This window comes from Oncorhynchus tshawytscha, unplaced genomic scaffold (assembly GCF_018296145.1).
Source record: "Oncorhynchus tshawytscha isolate Ot180627B unplaced genomic scaffold, Otsh_v2.0 Un_contig_3732_pilon_pilon, whole genome shotgun sequence".
In the NCBI taxonomy this organism is placed as follows: Eukaryota; Metazoa; Chordata; class Actinopteri; order Salmoniformes; family Salmonidae; genus Oncorhynchus; species Oncorhynchus tshawytscha.
In genome coordinates, this window is record NW_024609360.1 from 49,714 (window position 1) to 70,807 (window position 21,094).

The 21,094-nt window shown below is 45.7% G+C and overlaps 1 pseudogene; it reads right to left on the reverse strand.

Moving 5' to 3' along the window:
* Window positions 1-753: 753 nt before the first annotated feature.
* The window catches only part of LOC121844652, a 51,260-nt pseudogene continuing 30,919 nt past the window's right edge, over window positions 754-21,094 (reverse strand).

The following is a 21,094-nucleotide window of genomic DNA, read 5'->3' on the forward strand; positions in this document are numbered from 1 at the left end:
GTAGAGTCTTGTGTTCTGGTTGAGGTGTTCTCCTCATTAAACAGTAACTGGTGTATATTATGTTAGTAACACTGCAGTATTTAGACCATAGTATAATATAGTATGTTTTTATGTGGGTAATGATGACCTTAGTGTAGCCTAATGTTATTATAGTCTACTGTAGCCTAATGTTATTGTAGTCTACTGTATCCTAATGTTATTGTAGCCTACTGTATCCTAATGTTATTGTAGTCTACTGTATCCTAATGTTATTGTAGCCTACTGTATCCTAATGTTATTGTAGTCTACTGTATCCTAATGTTATTGTAGTCTACTGTATCCTAATGTTATTGTAGTCTACTGTATCCTAATGTTATTGTAGTCTACTGTATCCTAATGTTATTGTAGTCTACTGTATCCTTATGTTATTGTAGCCTTCTGTAGCCTACTGTGATAAAGCCGTGGATGGTTTTGGCTGGTTTGGTTGGTGGGAGGACTGTTCTTTCACTATTAAAAACATATCCTCTTATCTTCAGGAATTTGTTTGGAACTGATTGGTACGATGACCAGATCTGTCCTTGAGATTAGCAGGAATACGGTGGTTTTCAAGAAAAGCTGTACAGTAATATTTCTTTCAATAAATACGAGCTTCATGTATGCAACATATGCCTAAGGATTATTTATCTTGCTTATCTATAAGCAATATATCTTTGTAAATCTATAGTGTGTTTAAAACTGGCCTACGTTTTAAAGAAACACACAACAAGTTGACCCTTTATCATTTGACTGTTTTATTTCTTATGGAAGACGTGTAAAAACAGGACAACTGAGAGACCGTTTGACAGTAGCATACCACAGACCGACATTACCAATATCCGTTCATATCCTTGTGTATGTAAATTCAACCCCACGTTCAAAACAAAATATATTTAAAGTACTACCTCTAGCCCTGTACCCAGTGTAAGTAGTTTAACAAGCGTATTCCAGGGACAGACAGAAAACCCTTCTACAACATTTGACTGGCTATAAACACAGCCATACCAACACTCACTTAAAACCAGAACACCAGTTTGTGTATTTATAGTGTATTATGTGTTTGAAAATAAATATAACAGTGCATTGTAGAGAGAGAGAGAGAAGAGAGAAGAGAGAGAGAGAGAGAGAGAGAAGAGAGAGAGAGGAGAAAGAGAGAAAGAGAGAGAAAGAGAGAGAGAAAGAAGAGAGAAGAGAGAGAATACATATAAAACTAACATATTGTTTAATGTTAGATCAAGTACGTCAGAATTAAAACATTTTGGAAGATTCAAATCTAGTGAAATCCAAAATCAAGAAACGCCACCCATTTCAAACTCATGGTCGTCAGAAACATAGACTGTTAAAAAAAAAGTTGTTTTGGGCAGATGTTTCTTTTTCACTTGGTCTTTCCCGACACCATGACTCCGAACTCCTGGATGGTGATCTCCTTGTCATGGTACTGCTGCAGCTGGCGGTTGGTGATGTTCCCAGCCCTCAGGGCGTCTTCAATGGAGAACTTCTTCCCAGACTTCCTGTCGTGGAGAACAGAGGACTCCCCTTGGGGCCCTTGACACTGATCTCCTCCCAGTCGCACTCCTGGCTCTGGAGGTTCACAAACATCTTCCAGTCGATCAGCCCCAGCTTGTAGGCCTCCTCTGGCCTCATCTCCTTACCCGAGTCGGGGTCGATGACCACGATGGATCTCCTCAGGTGGCTCTCCCTCTGCTCCCTCTTGATCTGGATGGCCGACAGGCTCTTCTGTAGCTTCTCGATCTCCTCATCCTTCTGGCTGGTGATGGCCCTCAGTTCGGCCAGCTCCCTCTGCAGTGAGTCCAGCCTCAGCTCTAGGTTCTTCCCGCTCTCCATGGGGGCCGAGTTGGAGATGCTCCGGGTCTCCGTGGAGGTGATCTGGATCTCGGACTGCAGCCTGCGGATGTCATTCTGTAGCCTCTGGTTCTCCTGCTGGAGGCGACTGCTCGTCGCGGATGTAGTCCAGCTCCTTGGACGACTTGGTGTTGGTGAACTCCATGTCGGACAGGCGGGACTTGAGGCTGCCCAGCTCCTGGTCCAGCTCGAGCCTCCTCCTCTTCTCCTGTTCCAGCGTCCTCGTCATCTTCTCGATCTCCAGCTCAGCCTCCGGGTCTTTTCTACCTGGATGGTCTCGGTGCGCACAACCTTCTCCTTCACCACCATCCTCTCCAGGGTGACCTGCTGCTGGAGCAGGACGTTCAGCTCCTTCTCCAGCAGGGTGCGCTTGTGTCTCTCCTCCTCCACCTGCAGCTTGAGGATGGAGTGCTCTTTCTCTTGCTGGGGGTCCTGCTGGAGAACCACCATCTGTTTCACTGTGACCCTCTCCCTGTTCTCCTTGTCCCTGACCTCCATCTCGTTCAACCTGACCCTCAGCCTCTGGATCTCCAGCTCTGCATCGCGCCGAGCTCGGCGTTCTCGCTCCAGCTCCTCCAGCTGTGCGTCCAGGTTGGCCTTCTGCCTCTGAAGTTGGAAGAGCTCCTCTTTCAGGGTCTCCCTCTGCCTCTGTTCATTGTTGATGTTCTGTGTGAAGGTGCTGCACTCTGACCTCAGTAATGGGTCCTCCTCCATCTTAACCACCTCCTGCTGGACAACCTTCTCCCTGACCTGGGACAGGTCGATCTTCCTTAGCCGGATCTTCTCCTCATTAGCTGATCGCTCCCTCTCCAGGTCCAGGCGTTTCTTCTGCTCGTCCGCCAGCTTCCTCTTCAGGATCTCAATCTCCTCCTTGGTCTTGGGGTTTTCTTTGTACTCCAGCACCTCGTTAACCACCTCTTTAATTTGCACCTGTGGCTTGGTGTCCTTCCACCTCTGAATCTCGTCCCTCAGCTGCCTGATCTCCATCTCTGACTTCTCCGTCTGGTACGTCTTGTCCACAATCTCATTGCGGAGTTTCTCCAGCTCCCTCTCGGTCTGCGGGTCCGTCTTGTACTTGATGACTTCCTTGATGATCTCCTTGATCTCGATCTGCGGACCTCTGTTTCTCAGCATCTTCAGCTCGTCCTGGTGGGATTTCAGCTGCTGGTCGGCGTCTCTGTACCTCCTCTGGTGTTCCACCAGTTCCATGCGTAGGTTGGCCACTTCAGCCTCAGCCTTGGGGTCAGGCCTGACGATCTCCCTCACCTTCTCCTGAACTATGACCCTTGACTTTTCCTCCTCTAGGCTGGAGATCTTCCTCTGGAGGTCGGCGCGCTCCCTTTGGGAAGACCGGTGCTTGGCCTTCTCATCCTCATGTTGCATCCTGAGATTCTCTACCTCCCTCTCAAAGGCGATATCCTTCTCCACCTTCAGCACCTCCTTGATGGAGATCTTCTCCTCGGCCATGGACTTCTCCTTCTCCAGCCTGCGGAGCTTGTCCTGGAGGAAGCGCAGCTCGTCCTCCAGTTGCTTCCTGCCCTCCTGCTCCTTCTGCTTCCTGTCCAAGAGGATGCGGTACTCGTTCTCCAGTTGCGGGTCGTTTTGCACTTTAATCACCTCCTCCTCTGTGATCACTTCCTGCTCCTTGGACTTCTGCTGTGCCAGAAGCGTCACCTGCTTGGTGATCTGGATCACCTCGTTGTCCTTGATGGTCTTCCTCCTCCTCAGTTCTTCCAGCTCCTCCCTGAGCCTCCTCACCTCCTCCTCCTGGCCGCGGTCCCTCTCGATACGCAGCACCTCCTTCACGGTGTACTGCTGTGCTCCTTCTTTGATCTCTGTTTCGATGCCGCGCAGCTTCAGCCTCAGCGCCTCCAGCTCGTTGTCCATGGCCCGGGTGACCCGGGTTTCGTCTGACAGTTTCTGACGGACATTGTGGACCTCGTCGACCAGAGTCGGATCCGGAACCTTCTTGATGATCTCCTTCTTGACGACGGTGTCCTCTGGCTTCTGGCCCTCCAACATGTAGATGTCCGTCTGGATTTTCTCTAGATCCTTCTCCAGCTGCTCCCTCCTCTGAATCTCATCTTTCAGTTGACTCTCGATCCTCCAGGCTTCTTCTCCCGGAGCAGCAGATCTGACTTGTTGGACATTGTTGCTGACGATCACGTCTGATTGCTGAAAGAGAGGGAGAGGAGGCTGGGGTTATTGTTTTTAGAAGTTAATGGAAATGATGTTTATTTAGAATGATGTGACATTTAAATTCTGGATCTATATAAAGATGTGCCACATTGATTGTTAAACATTCAGGAGTATCTCACCTGATTCATAAGTCCTTGTGCAAACTGCAGATTCGCCATCCGTTGCTTGTTAACTGCATTCACTTCGGTGAATTTAGCTTCAATGGCAGATTCCTGTCAACAAGGAAATTATGAAAATGTATGGAACCAGAGGCATCATTTGCTACTGTTATTTTACTGCTGCTCTTGAATTATATCTTTATTTTTTACTTCACACTTATTTTTCTTAACTGCATTGTTGGTTAAGGGCTTGTAAGTAAGCATTTCACTGTAAGGTCTACACCTGTTGTATTTGGCACATGTGACATAACATTTGATTAGATTTGATTTTCAGAATGTTCATTAGAAGATGTCGTACAAAAGACTTCCTGACAATGTATCAAAAGGTGTCACATTACAACGTGTAATAGGCATTGAGGTTACAGTCAAGGGCCGACTCTCACATGACACAATATTCCATATCAGTGGACTACTGCCCATGCACCCTATTCCCTATATAGTACACTACTTTTGACCAGTGCCCATGCACCCTATTCCCTATATAGTGCACTACTTTTGACCAGGACCCATGCACCCTATTCCCTATATATAGTGCACTACTTTTGACAAGGGCCCATGCACCCTATACCCTATAGAGTGCATGAATTTTGACCAGGGCCCATGCACCCTATTCCCTATATATAGTGCACTACTTTTGACCAGGACCCATGCACCCTACCTATATATAGTGCACTACTTTTGACCAGGGCCCATGCACCCTATTCCCTATATAGTGCACTATATAGTGCACTACTTTTGACCAGGGCCCATGCACCCTATAGAGTATTCCTACATAGTACACTACTTTTGACCAGGGCCTTATGACCAGAGTCCAAAAGCAACGCACTAAATAGGTAAATGGGTTCTATTTTGACCACAGCTGCAGTCTTCCTTACCTCTTCCTTGACCCTAGTGCAGGGGACTCCAGTCTGCTTCTCTTGTAGGTCTGCGGGACCAGCCCGTCTTCAAGGTCCAGAATAGACTTGAACTTCTCAGTATCATTCTCATAGTCCTGCAAAAACACAAATTAGTCAAATCAATTATTCATTGAAGAGGAAGAAAAATGAGAGAAAGTGTTACATCAAATCGTCTACATTTCTCCTAGCTGTAGGTAATCAGAGTGGATGTGTCGATCGGTGTTCATTCCCCTACCTTGACGGCTTGCTGGTAAAGTTGGGCCCGATACGTTGTTCAACTCAGACTCCTTCTTTTTAATGTCGGAGAGCAGGTTCTGTGACAACACAGCAATCAACATTTTAGACCGAGAAACATAACAGGACCATTAGAGGTAGAGGACTGACTAGAGGTATAGAAACATAACCGGACCATTAGAGGTAGAGGACTGACTAGAAACATAACAGGACCATTATAGAAACATAACCAGGACCATTAGAGGTAGAGGACTGACTAGAGGTATAGAAACATAACAGGACCATTAGAGGTAGAGGACTGACTATAGAAACATAACAGGACCATTAGAGGTAGAGGACTGACTAGAGGTATAGAAACATAACCATTAGAGGTAGAGGACCATTAGAGGTAGAGGACTGACTATGGAAACATAACAGGACCATTAGAGGTAGAGGACTGACTATGGAAACATAACAGGACCATTAGAGGTAGAGGACTGACTAGAGGTATAGAAACATATGGAAACATAACAGGACCATTAGAGGTAGAGGACTGACTATAGAAACATAACAGGACCATTAGAGGTAGAGGACTGACTATAGAAACATAACAGGACCATTAGAGGTAGAGGACTGACTATAGAAACATAACAGGACCATTAGAGGTAGAGGACTGACTATAGAAACATAACAGGACCATTAGAGGTAGAGGACTGACTATAGAAACATAACAGGACCATTAGAGGTAGAGGACTGACTATAGAAACATAACAGGACCATTAGAGGTAGAGGACTGACTATGGAAACATAACAGGACCATTAGAGGTAGAGGACTGACTATAGAAACATAACAGGACCATTAGAGGTAGAGGACTGACTATAGAAACATAACAGGACCATTAGAGGTAGAGGACTGACTATAGAAACATAACAGGACCATTAGAGGTAGAGGACTGACTATAGAAACATAACAGGACCATTAGAGGTAGAGGACTGACTATAGAAACATAACAGGACCATTAGAGGTAGAGGACTGACTATAGAAACATAACAGGACCATTAGAGGTAGAGGACTGACTATAGAAACATAACAGGACCATTAGAGGTAGAGGACTGACCTAGAGGACTGTATAGAAACATAACAGGACCATTAGAGGTAGAGGACTGACTATAGAAACATAACAGGACCATTAGAGGTAGAGGACTGACTAGAGGTATAGAAACATAACAGGACCATTAGAGGTAGAGGACTGACTATGGAAACATAACAGGACCATTAGAGGTAGAGGACTGACTATGGAAACATAACAGGACCATTAGAGGTAGAGGACTGACTATGGAAACATAACAGGACCATTAGAGGTAGAGGACTGACTATGGAAACATAACAGGACCATTAGAGGTAGAGGACTGACTATGGAAACATAACAGGACCATTAGAGGTAGAGGACTGACTATAGAAACATAACAGGACCATTAGAGGTAGAGGACTGACTATAGAAACATAACAGGACCATTAGAGGTAGAGGACTGACTATAGAAACATAACAGGACCATTAGAGGTAGAGGACCTGACTGACTAGAAACATAACAGGACCATTAGAGGTAGAGGACTGACTATAGAAACATAAAGGACCATAACAGGACCATTAGAGGTAGAGGACTGACTATAGAAACATAACAGGACCATTAGAGGTAGAGGACTGACTATAGAAACATAACAGGACCATTAGAGGTAGAGGACTGACTATAGAAACATAACAGGACCATTAGAGGTAGAGGACTGACTATAGAAACATAACAGGACCATTAGAGGTAGAGGACTGACTATAGAAACATAACAGGACCATTAGAGGTAGAGGACTGACTATAGAAACATAACAGGACCATTAGAGGTAGAGGACTGACTATAGAAACATAACAGGACCATTAGAGGTAGAGGACTGACTATAGAAACATAACAGGACCATTAGAGGTAGAGGACTGACTAGAGGTATAGAAACATAACAGGACCATTAGAGGTAGAGGACTGACTAGAGGTATAGAAACATAACAGGACCATTAGAGGTAGAGGACTGACTAGAGGTATAGAAACATAACAGGACCATTAGAGGTAGAGGACTGACTATAGAAACATAACAGGACCATTAGAGGTAGAGGACTGACTATAGAAACATAACAGGACCATTAGAGGTAGAGGACTGACTATAGAAACATAACAGGACCATTAGAGGTAGAGGACTGACTAAGGTATAGAAACATAACCATTAGAGGTAGAGGACTGACTAGAGGTATAGAAACATAACAGGACCATTAGAGGTAGAGGACTGACTATGGAAACATAACAGGACCATTAGAGGTAGAGGGCTGACTATAGAAACATAACAGGACCATTAGAGGTAGAGGACTGACTAGAGGTATAGAAACATAACAGGACCATTAGAGGTAGAGGACTGACTATAGAAACATAACAGGACCATTAGAGGTAGAGGACTGACTATAGAAACATAACAGGACCATTAGAGGTAGAGGACTGACTATAGAAACATAACCAGGACCATTAGAGGTAGAGGACTGACTATAGAAACATAACAGGACCCATTAGAGGTAGAGGACTGACTATAGAAACATAACAGGACCATTAGAGGTAGAGGACTGACTATAGACAGGACATAACAGGACCATTAGAGGTAGAGGACTGACTAGAGGTATAGAAACATAACCATTAGAGGTAGAGGACTGACTAAGGTATAGAAACATAGAAACAGGACCATTAGAGGTAGAGGACTGACTAGAGGTATAGAAACATAACAGGACCATTAGAGGTAGAGGACTGACTATAGAAACATAACCGGACCATTAGAGGTAGAGGACTGACTAGAGGTATAGAAACATAACCATTAGAGGTAGAGGACTGACTCAGGAATAGAAACATAACCGGACCATTAGAGGTAGAGGACTGACTAGAGGTATAGAAACATACAGGACCATTAGAGGTAGAGGACTGACTATAGAAACATAACCGGACCATTAGAGGTAGAGGACTGACTATAGAAACATAACCATTAGAGGTAGAGGACTGACTATTAGAGGTATAGAAACATAACCGGACCATTAGAGGTAGAGGACTGACTATAGAAACATAACAGGACCATTAGAGGTAGAGGACTGACTAGAGGTATAGAAACATAACCATTAGAGGTAGAGGACTGACTATAGAAACATAACAGGACCATTAGAGGTAGAGGACTGACTATAGAAACATAACAGGACATTAGAGGTAACAGGACTGACTAGGAGGTATAGAAACATAACAGGACCATTAGAGGTAGAGGACTGACTAGAGGTATAGAAACATACAGGACCATTAGAGGTAGAGGACTGACTATAGAAACATAACAGGACCATTAGAGGTAGAGGACTGACTATAGAAACATAACAGGACCATTAGAGGTAGAGGACTGACTATGGAAACATAACAGGACCATTAGAGGTAGAGGACTGACTATGGAAACATAACAGGACCCACTAGAAAGGTAAGAGGACTGAGGTAGAGGACTGACTAGAGGTATAGAAACATAACAGGACCACAGGACCATTAGAGGTAGAGGACTGACTATAGAAACATAACAGGACCATTAGAGGTAGAGGACTGACTAGAGGTATAGAAACATAACAGGACCATTAGAGGTGAGGACTGACTAGAAATCAGGTATAGAAACATTCAGCTGCCCCTTTAGTTCAGTGGGCCAACAGGAATCAAACAATTAACCATTACCAATCATGAAATCAGCTGCCCCTCCCCAATCCTAACATTAACCATTAGTGGGACAATCAGGAATCAGCTGCCCCTCCCCCAATCCTAACATTAACCATTAGTGGGCCAATCAGGAATCATCTGCCCCTCCCCCAATCCTAACATTAACCAATCAGAAATCAGCTGCCCCTCCCCCAATCCTAACATTACCCATTAGTGGGACAATCAGGAATCAACCACCTACCTTCTGGTTTTCCAGCTTGGTTTCCACCTGACTGAGGTTGTCTTTCTCAGTTGGCTCATAGTTTGGCACGCGGGACAGCCAGTTGTTCAGGTTGTCGTAGTCACTGCGGTAGTTACTGTACGACGTCTTAGCCCTCTGCAGGCTCACAGTTCTGTAACACACCACAACACAACATGAACGTACCACACCACAACGTGAACGTAACACACCACACCACAACATGAACGAACACACCACACCACGAACGTAACACACCACACCACAACATGAACGTAACACACCACACCACAACATGAACGTAACACACCACAACATGAACATAACACACCACACCACATGAACGTAACACACCACACCACAACATGAACGTAACACACCACACCACAACATGAACGTAACACACCACACCACAACATGAACGTAACACACCACAACATGAACATACCACACCACAACATGAACGTAACACACCACACCACAACATGAACGTAACACACCACACCACTGTGAACGTAACACCACACCACACACTGTGAGTAACACACCACAACATGAACGTACCACACCACACCACAACATGAACGTACCACACACCACAACATGAACGTAACACACCACACCACACTGTGAACGTAACACACCACAACTGTGAACGTAACACACCACACCACAACATGAACGTAACACACCACAACATGAACGTAACACACACACCACACCATGAACACACCACACTGTGAACGTAACACACCACAACATGAACGTAACACACCACACTGTGAACGTAACACACCACACACACTGTGAACGTAACACACCACAACATGAACGTAACACACCACACCACAACATGAACGTAACACACCACAACATGAACGTAACACACCACACCACACAGTGAACGTAACACACCACAACGTGAACGTAACACACCACACCACACTGTGAACGTAACACACCACAACATGAACGTACCACACCACAACACAACATGAACGTACCACACACACACCACAACATGAACGTAACACACCACACTGTGAACGTAACACACCACACCACACTGTGAACGTAACACACCACAACGTGAACGTAACACACCACACCACAACATGAACGTACCACACCACAACATGAACGTAACACACCACACCATGAACACACCACACTGTGAACGTAACACACCACAACATGAACGTAACACACCACACTGTGAACGTAACACACCACACCACACTGTGAACGTAACACACCACAACATGAACGTAACACACCACACCACAACATGAACGTAACACACCACACCACAACGTGAACGTAACACACCACACCACACTGTGAACGTAACACACCACACCACAACATGAACGTAACACACCACACCACACTGTGAACGTAACACACCACAACATGAACGTAACACACCACACCACACAGTGAACGTAACACACCACAACGTGAACGTAACACACCACACCACACTGTGAACGTAACACACCACACACCACACACCACTGTGAACGTAACACACCACACTGTGAACGTAACACACCACACCACACCGTGAACGTAACACACCACACCACACACACACACCACAACATGAACGTACCACACCACAACACACCACAACATGAACGTAACACACCACAACATGAACATACCACACCACACTGTGAACGTAACACACCACACCACACTGTGAACGTACCACACCACACCATGAACACACCACAACATGAACGTAACACACCACACCACACCGTGAAGGTAACACACCACAACATGAACGTAACACACCACACCGTGAAGGTAACACACCACAACATGAACGTACCACACCACACCGTGAAGGTAACACACCACACCACACCGTCATGTGACGTCTATTATAGTAAAATCACAATCCAGGTCTGGCTATGATGAGTCTTGATCTTGGCTTCAACTTTTTTTTTACCAGTAGTAAAGAGCAACGAACGCTCAATCAGCCCTCTAACCTCACAAATATCATTTATGGAGGTCAAAGGTTACCACATTCCAATTCTCTACCCTTCTCCCTGAGGTGTGCACTTGTACACTTCCCTTTATGGATTTAAAATTATTGGACTGGTGTCAGAAATATGATGGAAATGGGAACTCCCCTCCAGTCATACTTGTACCGATCCAATGGTTTTGAGTTCTGGAGAAGGGTGGAACATCGGAACGCAGCCACAGGGTTCAACTGCACCTCAGAGACTCCTGCCTTATGTACGGTACAGAGTCATGGAACCACTTTAATAACGGTTACATACTGTTTTACCTACTTCATGTCTATATACTGTATTCTAGTCATGGTTCATTCTATATAACTACTGCTGTACACACTTTCTAATTCATATACTGTCTATACACACCATCCTATTATAACTACTGTCTATACACACCATCCTATATATAACTACTGTCTATACACACCATCCTATATATAACTACTGTCTATACACACCATCCTATATATAACTACTGTCTATACTGTCTATACACACCATCCTATATAACTACTGTCTATACTGTCTATACACACCATCCTATATAACTACTGTCTATGCACACCATCCTATATAACTACTGTCTATACACACCATCCTATATAACTACTGTCTATACACACCATCCTATTATAACTACTGCCTATGCACACCATCCTATATAACTACTGTCTATGCACACCATCCTATTATAACTACTGTCTATACACACCATCCTATTATAACTACTGTCTATACACACCATCCTATATAACTACTGTCTATACACACCATCCTATTATAACTACTGTCTATACACACCATCCTATTATAACTACTGTCTATACACACCATCCTATTATAACTACTGTCTATACACACCATCCTATTATAACTACTGTCTATACACACCATCCTATATAACTACTGTCTATACACACCATCCTATATAACTACTGTCTATACACACACCATCCTATATAACTACTGTCTATACACACACCACCTATATAACTACTGTCTATACACACCATCCTGTACATAGATGTTTATATTCCAGAGTCTGACAGTCTTGTTCTAATATTTCTATATTCCTGTCATTTGTATTTTGTAGATTTATATGTATTGTTACAACTGCACTGTTGGCACTGCACTGCACTGCACTTGGAGCGAGGAACACAGACGTTTCCCTACACCCAGGATAACCAATAACATTTGATTTGATCATTCATTTGAAGTCTCAGTTCTGTCCCGTTTACCTGGTGTCGATCTGCCTGTTGAGGTTGTCGTAGCGTTTGTTAAGTCTCCGGACCTCTCCCTCCTGCCTGTCGATGTCGGGGCAGTGCTCCTGCAGCTTGGTTGCCATGGTGTCACAGCTGCCTTTGGCCGCACGCAGGTTAGCCTCCGTCTCCGTCACCGCGGACCTCTTGGTCTTCAGCTCTGATGCAATATCCTGTCGGGAGAGGAAGTGGAGGTTGAATTGTGTGTTTGGGGGAAGTTCTGCCCCAACCGGGACAAAGTTGAGATATGAGTGTGTAGCTCAGACCTTCCAGCTCATCATACATTTATACTGTATGTCATTAGTAAATATGCTTCGGTCTTTGGTATCTGTACTGATACAAAACATTTCCTTTGTGGAGAAGATCCATTTGGATCTAAACATGAATCCTGATGAGAATAAACGAGCGATCAGAGGGCAGCCATCTTACAGCCAGTTGACGCTGTGTCTTCTCCAGAGATGAGATGTCTGCTGGGGCGACTTCCTCCCTGGCCAGCTTGTTCTCGTAGCTGGACAATAAAGATTTCCCGTTTTGAAGGGAGTTCTCCAGGCGGTTGGAATTCTGAAGCCTGTAAACAAACACATGATATGATTAAATTACATTAGATTAAAATGACATTTAAAATGTGTTTAAATAGTGTCATAGTAGCCTACAGGTTAGTCATCCTAGTAAAACTCTCTCATTTTGTTTACCTTTATTTAATTAGGCAAATCAGTTAAGAACAAATTCTTATTTTCAATGACTTCCTAGGAACAGTGGGTTAACTGCCTGTTCAGGGGCTAAACGACAGATTTGTACCTCGTCAGCTCGGGGATTTGAACTTGCAACCTTTCGGTTACTAGTCCAACGCTCTAACCACTAGACTACCCTGCCACCCTGGTCCTGAGTTTTGTGTAACTACTACTATCTCTACTAACAAGTACAAAAAGCTACTCACTTGTCCTCTGAGCACTTGAGCAGCAGGTTGATCTTGTCGTATTTGTTGTTGGCCTCGTTCACCTTGCCGTTCAGCTGAGGGGCGCTGGCACATTTAGGGTTAGAGGTCAGGAACTTCTCAGCCTCCCTCACCTTGGACGACTTCTCCGGCTCGATCTTACGAACCACGGCCGCAATGTCCTGATGGAAGAATATGGGATAAGCATAAAAAATGTAAAAAAGTGTACACTTCCTGGAACTAACTAATAGTACTTCCTCGATAAGCATAAAACAACTCTCAAGACTTTCTTTGGTAGGATTAAATGGGTTTGAAAACTGTATCGAAAGGATTCTAGTCTAAATAGGAGGACAGGAGAAGAGTAGGAGGAGGAAAAGCATCTCTACCGCTCTACACCCTCTGTGCAGAGAAAGGAGAAAAAGGAGGAACTACCTTGACGTCCTGCAGACGGTCAGCGCTGTCCTGCAGCGGCCTAGTCTGCTCCAGAGGGGGGCGTACTCGTGAGTAGATGGCCTTCTCCTGTTTGTCCAGATCACTGGTCACCTTGTCCAGACCGGCCATCAGCTGGCGACACTGCTGCTCCTCCTTGTCTATAATATTCATCAATCAATAAATCACCAAAATAACACACAACAAATCATATACAACCAGACTCAACAATCACAACATCCATACACAATCAATAAATCACCAAAATAACACACAACAAATCATACACAACCAGACTCAACAATCACAACATCCGTACACAATCAATCAATCACCAAAATAACACACAACAAATCATACACAACCAGACTCAACAATCACAACATCCGTACACAATCAATCAATCACCAAAAAATAACACAAATCAATCACAACATCCATACACAGACTAACACACAACACAACATCAACAATCACAAATCAATCAATCACCAAAATAAACACAACAAATCATATACAACCAGACTAACAAATCACAACACTGGCCTACAAATAATACAAGCTGCAGCTCAAATTAACACCAGTAGTCACATGACATGGAAACAATCAATCACATTTATTTATACAAATCAATTTACACACACCAAAATAACATACACATAATCAGATACGACTGCACACACACACACACACAAACTATAGAACCAGACACTCATAACATCACATTCACAAGTCAGACAATCACACTGGCCTACAAATCATTACAAGCTGCAGCTCTAGTGATTAACTCCAGTAGTCACATGACATGGAAACCAATCAATCACATTTATTTATAAAGTGCTTTTTACACCAGCAGGTGTCACAAAGTCCTTATACAGAAACTCTGTAGCTGTCGAAGCACGCTGGCTAGGAACAACGTCCTAGAAAGGGTAGGAACCTAGGAAGAAACCTAGAGAGGAACCAGGCTCTGAGGGGTGGACCAGTCCTCTTTCTGGTTGTGCTGGGTAGAGAGGAACCAGGCTCTGAGGGGTGGACCTGTCCTCTTTCTGGTTGTGCCGGGTAGAGAGGAACCAGGCTCTGAGGGGTGGACCAGTCCTCTTTCTGGTTGTGCCGGGTGGAGAGGAACCAGGCTCTGAGGGGTGGACCAGTCCTCTTTCTGGTTGTGCTGGGTAGAGAGGAACCAGGCTCTGAGGGGTGGACCAGTCCTCTTTCTGGTTGTGCCGGGTGGAGAGGAACCAGGCTCTGAGGGGTGGACCAGTCCTCTTTCTGGTTGTGCCGGGTGGAGAGGAACCAGGCTCTGAGGGGTGGACCAGTCCTCTTTCTGGTTGTGCCGGGTGGAGAGGAACCAGGCTCTGAGGGGTGGACCAGTCCTCTTTCTGGTTGTGCCGGGTGGAGAGGAACCAGGCTCTGAGGCTCTGAGGCCGGGTGGACCAGTCCTCTTTCTGGTTGTGCCGGGTGGAGAGGAACCAGGCTCTGAGGGGTGGACCAGTCCTCTTTCTGGTTGTGCCGGGTGGAGAGGAACCAGGCTCTGAGGGGTGGACCAGTCCTCTTTCTGGTTGTGCCGGGTGGAGAGGAACCAGGCTCTGAGGGGTGGACCAGTCCTCTTTCTGGTTGTGCTGGGTAGAGAGGAACCAGGCTCAGAGGGGTGGACCAGTCCTCAGAGATTGGTGATTATAAGGAGTATACGGCCATTAAGGCCAGATGGTTCTTCAAGATGTTCAGACGATCATAGATGACCAGCAGGGTGAGATAATAATCACAGTGGTTATAGATCAGGGCTCTCCAATAGGTGGATGGACATCTACCAGCAGCTCACAGCCCACCTATGAGTAGCTCACCATGTAGTTGGGCTCCTGAGTGGCGCAGCGATCTAAGGCACAGAATCTCAGTGCAAGAGGTGTTCACTACAGACCCTGGTTCGATTCTAGGCTGTATCACAACTGGCCATGATTGGGGAGTCCCAAATTTGGTCACATACGCATGGTTAGCAGATGTTATTGCAGGTGTAGTGAAATGCTTGTGCTTCTAGTTCCAACAGTGCAGTAATATCTTACAATTTCACAACATACCCAATACACACACATCTAAGTAAAGGACTGGAATTAAGAATATATAAATATATGGTTGAGAAATGTCAGAGCGGCAGAGACAGAAAGACTTTCCCCATTTACCTGGTCAATTAAATGTTAACTGTAAAGTAGGCTTACCTGACAGAAAAGTCATGATTATTTACATCAATTACGTGGTCAATTAAATGTTAACTGTAAAGTAGGCTTACCTGACAGAACGGTCATGATTATTTACATCAATTACCTGGTCAATTAAATGTTAACTGTAAAGTAGGCTTACCTGACAGAACGGTCATGATTATTTACATCAATTACGTGGTCAATTAAATGTTAACTGTGAAGTAGGCTTACCTGACACAACGGTCATGATTATTTACATCAATTACCTGGTCAATTAAATGTTAACTGTAAAGTAGGCTTACCTGACACAACGGTCATGATTATTTACATCAATTGGATGGCCATTGTTTTACAAACTCTACCATGACGCGAGCTGCAGTCGTCCTGACAGAAGCATCACTACAGCGACACATCTCTCTCTGGCTCGATGCGCAATTAAAAGGGAATTACACTCAAAAAATCTAAAATCGTTATGTTTAGGTCTGAAGGTCTTCTGATGTGATTTAAGCATAGACGTGGACTCAGAACATTCAGTTGCTGTTTCTCTATGAACAGTTGTACTATTGAGAGTTAAAAACGGAGTCAAAACCAGGAGAAGAAGAAAAAAAATCTGGAAAATACTAAGGACAATGTTGTGGGGCTGTCGTGTTGATTACCGTTTATGAACCATTATTCTATCAGGTATATTGACATCTTTTATACAGCGAGGAACCCGGGGAAGAGTTGCCGGGTAGAGGAGAAGAATGTGCCTATTTAAAAGCTATAAATAAATAAAAATTTAAAGAGTTTGCTTGTGACATGTTTCATTTTTTTTTAAAGGAGCTCATGCTATAAAAGTCTGGAGACGCTTGTTATAGAGGGTAGCAACAGGTCTGCACCTCAGAAGTTAAATGTCAGTTGGCTTTTCATAGCCGAGCATTCAGAGATTGAGACATGGACATAACATGACATGACATACCATGACATAACATACCATGACATAACATAACACGACATAACATACCATAACATGACATACCATGACATAACATAACATACCATGACACAACATACCATGACATACCATGACATACCATGACATACCATGACATACCATGACATAACATACCATGACATACCATAACACGACATACCATGACATACCATACCATGACATACCATACCATGACACAACAATACATGACACAACACGACATACCATGACATACCATAACATACCATGACATACCATGACATACCATAACATACCATAACATACCATAACATACCATGACATGACCATACCATGACATAACATACATAACATACCATGACATACCATGACATAACATACCATGACATAACATACCATAACATACCATGACATACCATGACATACCATGACATACCATACCATGACATACCATACCATGACATAACATACCATGACATACATACCATGACATACCATACCATGACATAACATACCATGACATACATAACATACCATGACATACATACCATACCATGACATACCATGACATGACATACCCTACCAGAGCCATAGCCATCTTTCTTCAGTTCCTCCAGGCGTTTGACCAGGGTGGTCTTACTGCCAGACACCTTCATCTTAATACCCTTCTGCTACCAGACTGACACAACAGACCATAACAGTGACAATACACCATACTCGGGAAACATACCATAACACACACACACACACCTCTACACCCTACCCATAACATACCATGACATACCATGACACACACATGACACACACACACACACACACACCTCTACACCCTTCCCCCCATAACCACACACACACCTCTCCACCCACCCCCATAACACACACATACCCTTCTACACCCTACCCCCATAACAAACACACACACAGACTACACCCTTACACAGTGTACAACACACCACACACACACACACAACCCTACCACACACACACACACACACACACACACACCTCTACACCCTACCCCCATAACACACACACACCTCTCCACCCTACCCCCATAACACACACACACACCTCTACACCCTACCCCCATAACACACACACACACACCTCACACCCTACCCCCATAACACACACACACACACCTCTCCACCCTACCCCCATAACACACACACACACACCTCTCCACCCTACCCCCATAACACACACACACACACCTCTACACCCTACCCCCATAACACACACACACACACACACACCTCTACACCCTACCCCCATAACACACACACACACACACACCTCTACACCCTACCCCCATAACAAACACACACACACCTCTACACCCTACCCCCATAACACACACACACACCTCTACACCCTACCCCCATAAACACACACACACACACCTCACACCCTACCCCCATAACCCACACACACACACACACACACACCTCTACACCCTACCCCCATAACAAACACACACACACACACACCTCTACACCCTACCCCCATAACACACACACACACCTCTCCACCCTACCCCCATAACACACACACACACACACCTCTACACCCTACCCCCATAACACACACACACACCTCTACCACCCTACCCCCCCACACACACACACACACCTCTCCACCCTACCCCCATAACACACACACACACCTCTCCACCCTACCCCCATAACACACACACACACACACCTCTCCACCCTACCCCCATAACACACACACACACACACCTCTCCACCCTACCCCCATAACACACACACACACACACCTCTCCACCCTACCCCCACACACACACACACACACACACACACACACACACACACACACACACACACACACACACACACACACACCTCTCCACCCCACCCCATAACAAACACACTTACCTGTTGGAGACGGCGACAGACTCTGGGTCTGTGGGGGGACCATGAAGCAGGCCCCGGAGCCGTCAGTTTACGCCCGGCCGCGTCCTTCACCTCCCACTTGGGCCCCTTGTTACTCAGGAGGGTGTACCTCTCTCCACGCAGGATCTGACCCTGGGATGGACAACCACAACATTACACAGAGTTTCACTCACTGATCTGGTATGGAAGAACCAGAACACAAATAGAGGTTCACTCACTGAACCACTTTGGATAAGGACCTTAGCTCTTCCTGACCACATGACCTGACCACATGACCTGACCACACGTCCTGACCACACGACCTGACCACACGACCTGACCACATGACCTGACCACACATCCGGACCACATGACCTGACCACATGACCTGACCACATGACCCACATGACCTGACCACATGTCCTGACCACATGTCCTGACCACATGACCTGACCACATGACCTGACCACATGTCCTGACCACATAACCTGACCACATGGCCTACATAACCTGACCACATGACCTGACCACATGTCCTGACCACATGTCCTGACCACATGACCTGACCACATGACCTGACCACATGACCTGACCACATGTCCTGACCACATGACCTGACCACATGACCTGACCACATGACCTGACCACATGACCTGACCACATGACCTGACCAGGGAACCACTAAGCCCTAGTTAGTAAATTACAGTTCACTGTTTTCACCAGTCATATGGGGAAAAAAATCATAACACAACACTGCGTCTCCCCTCACCGTTTGATCCTGTTCCTAAATCTTAAGAGCTCTCTCAACTGCTCCATACACACCCCCTCCTCTCCAGCTCTCCAAATCCACTCCTCAACTGCTCCATACACACCCCCTCCTCTCCAGCTCCCAAATCCACTCCTAAACCCCCGGCCTGTGGCTGATCCCCTGAAGGCTTAAATAAGATGCAGAGAGCACAGGCCTCTTAAAGGGTTTAAATACATTACAACACACCGCATTCAGGGGAATAGAATGAAAGGAGTGAGAGTGAAGGAGGATGACAGGAGGAGGAACCAGAGGAGAGAGGAGAAGATGTGGTGCAGTCAGATCGTGCTTAGTCATGATAACAGAACAACTCACCGCATATAGAGATTAGAGAATGACTGGAGACAGAAAAGGAGAGAGAGGGGTAGAAGGAGAGAGGGGGAAGAAGGAGAGGGGGGGGGAAGGAGGAGAGAGAGGGGTAGAAGGGAGAGATAGTGAGGAAGGATAGAGGGGGAAAGGAGGAGAGAGAGGGGTAGAAGGGAGAGATAGTGAGGAAGGAGAGTGGGGGGGAAAGGAGGAGAGAGAGGGGTAGAAGGGAGAGATAGTGAGGAAGGAGAGTGGGGGAAAGGAGGAGAGAGAGGGGTAGAAGGGAGAGATAGTGAGGAAGGAGAGAGGGGGGAAAGGAGGAGAGAGAGGGGTAGAAGGGAGAGATAGTGAGGAAGGAGAGAGGGGGAAGGAGGAGAGAGAGGGGTAGAAGGGAGAGATAGTGAGAAAGGAGAGAGGGGGAGGAGGAGAGAGGGGTAGAAGGGAGAGATTGTGAGGAAGGAGAGAGGGGGAAGGAGGAGAGAGAGGGGTAGAAGGGAGAGATAGTGAGGAAGGAGAGAGGGGGAAGGAGGAAGAGAGGGGTAGAAGGGAGAGATAGTGAGGAAGGAGAGAGGGGGAAGGAGGAGAGAGAGGGGTAGAAGGGAGAGATAGTGAGGAAGGAGAGAGAGGGGGAAAGGAGGAGAGAGAGGGGTAGAAGGGAGAGATAGTGAGGAAGGAGAGAGGGGGAAGGAGGAGAGAGAGGGGTAGAAGGGAGAGATAGTGAGGAAGGAGAGAGGGGGGGAGGAGGAGAGAGAGGGGTAGAAGGGAGAGATAGTGAGGAAGGAGAGAGGGGGAAAGGAGGAGAGAGAGGGGTAGAAGGGAGAGATAGTGAGGAAGGAGAGTGGGGGAAAGGAGAGAGAGAGGGGTAGAAGGGAGAGATAGTGAGGAGGAAGGAGAGTGGGGGAAAGGAGGAGAGAGAGGGGTAGAAGGGAGAGATAGTGAGGAAGGAGAGAGGG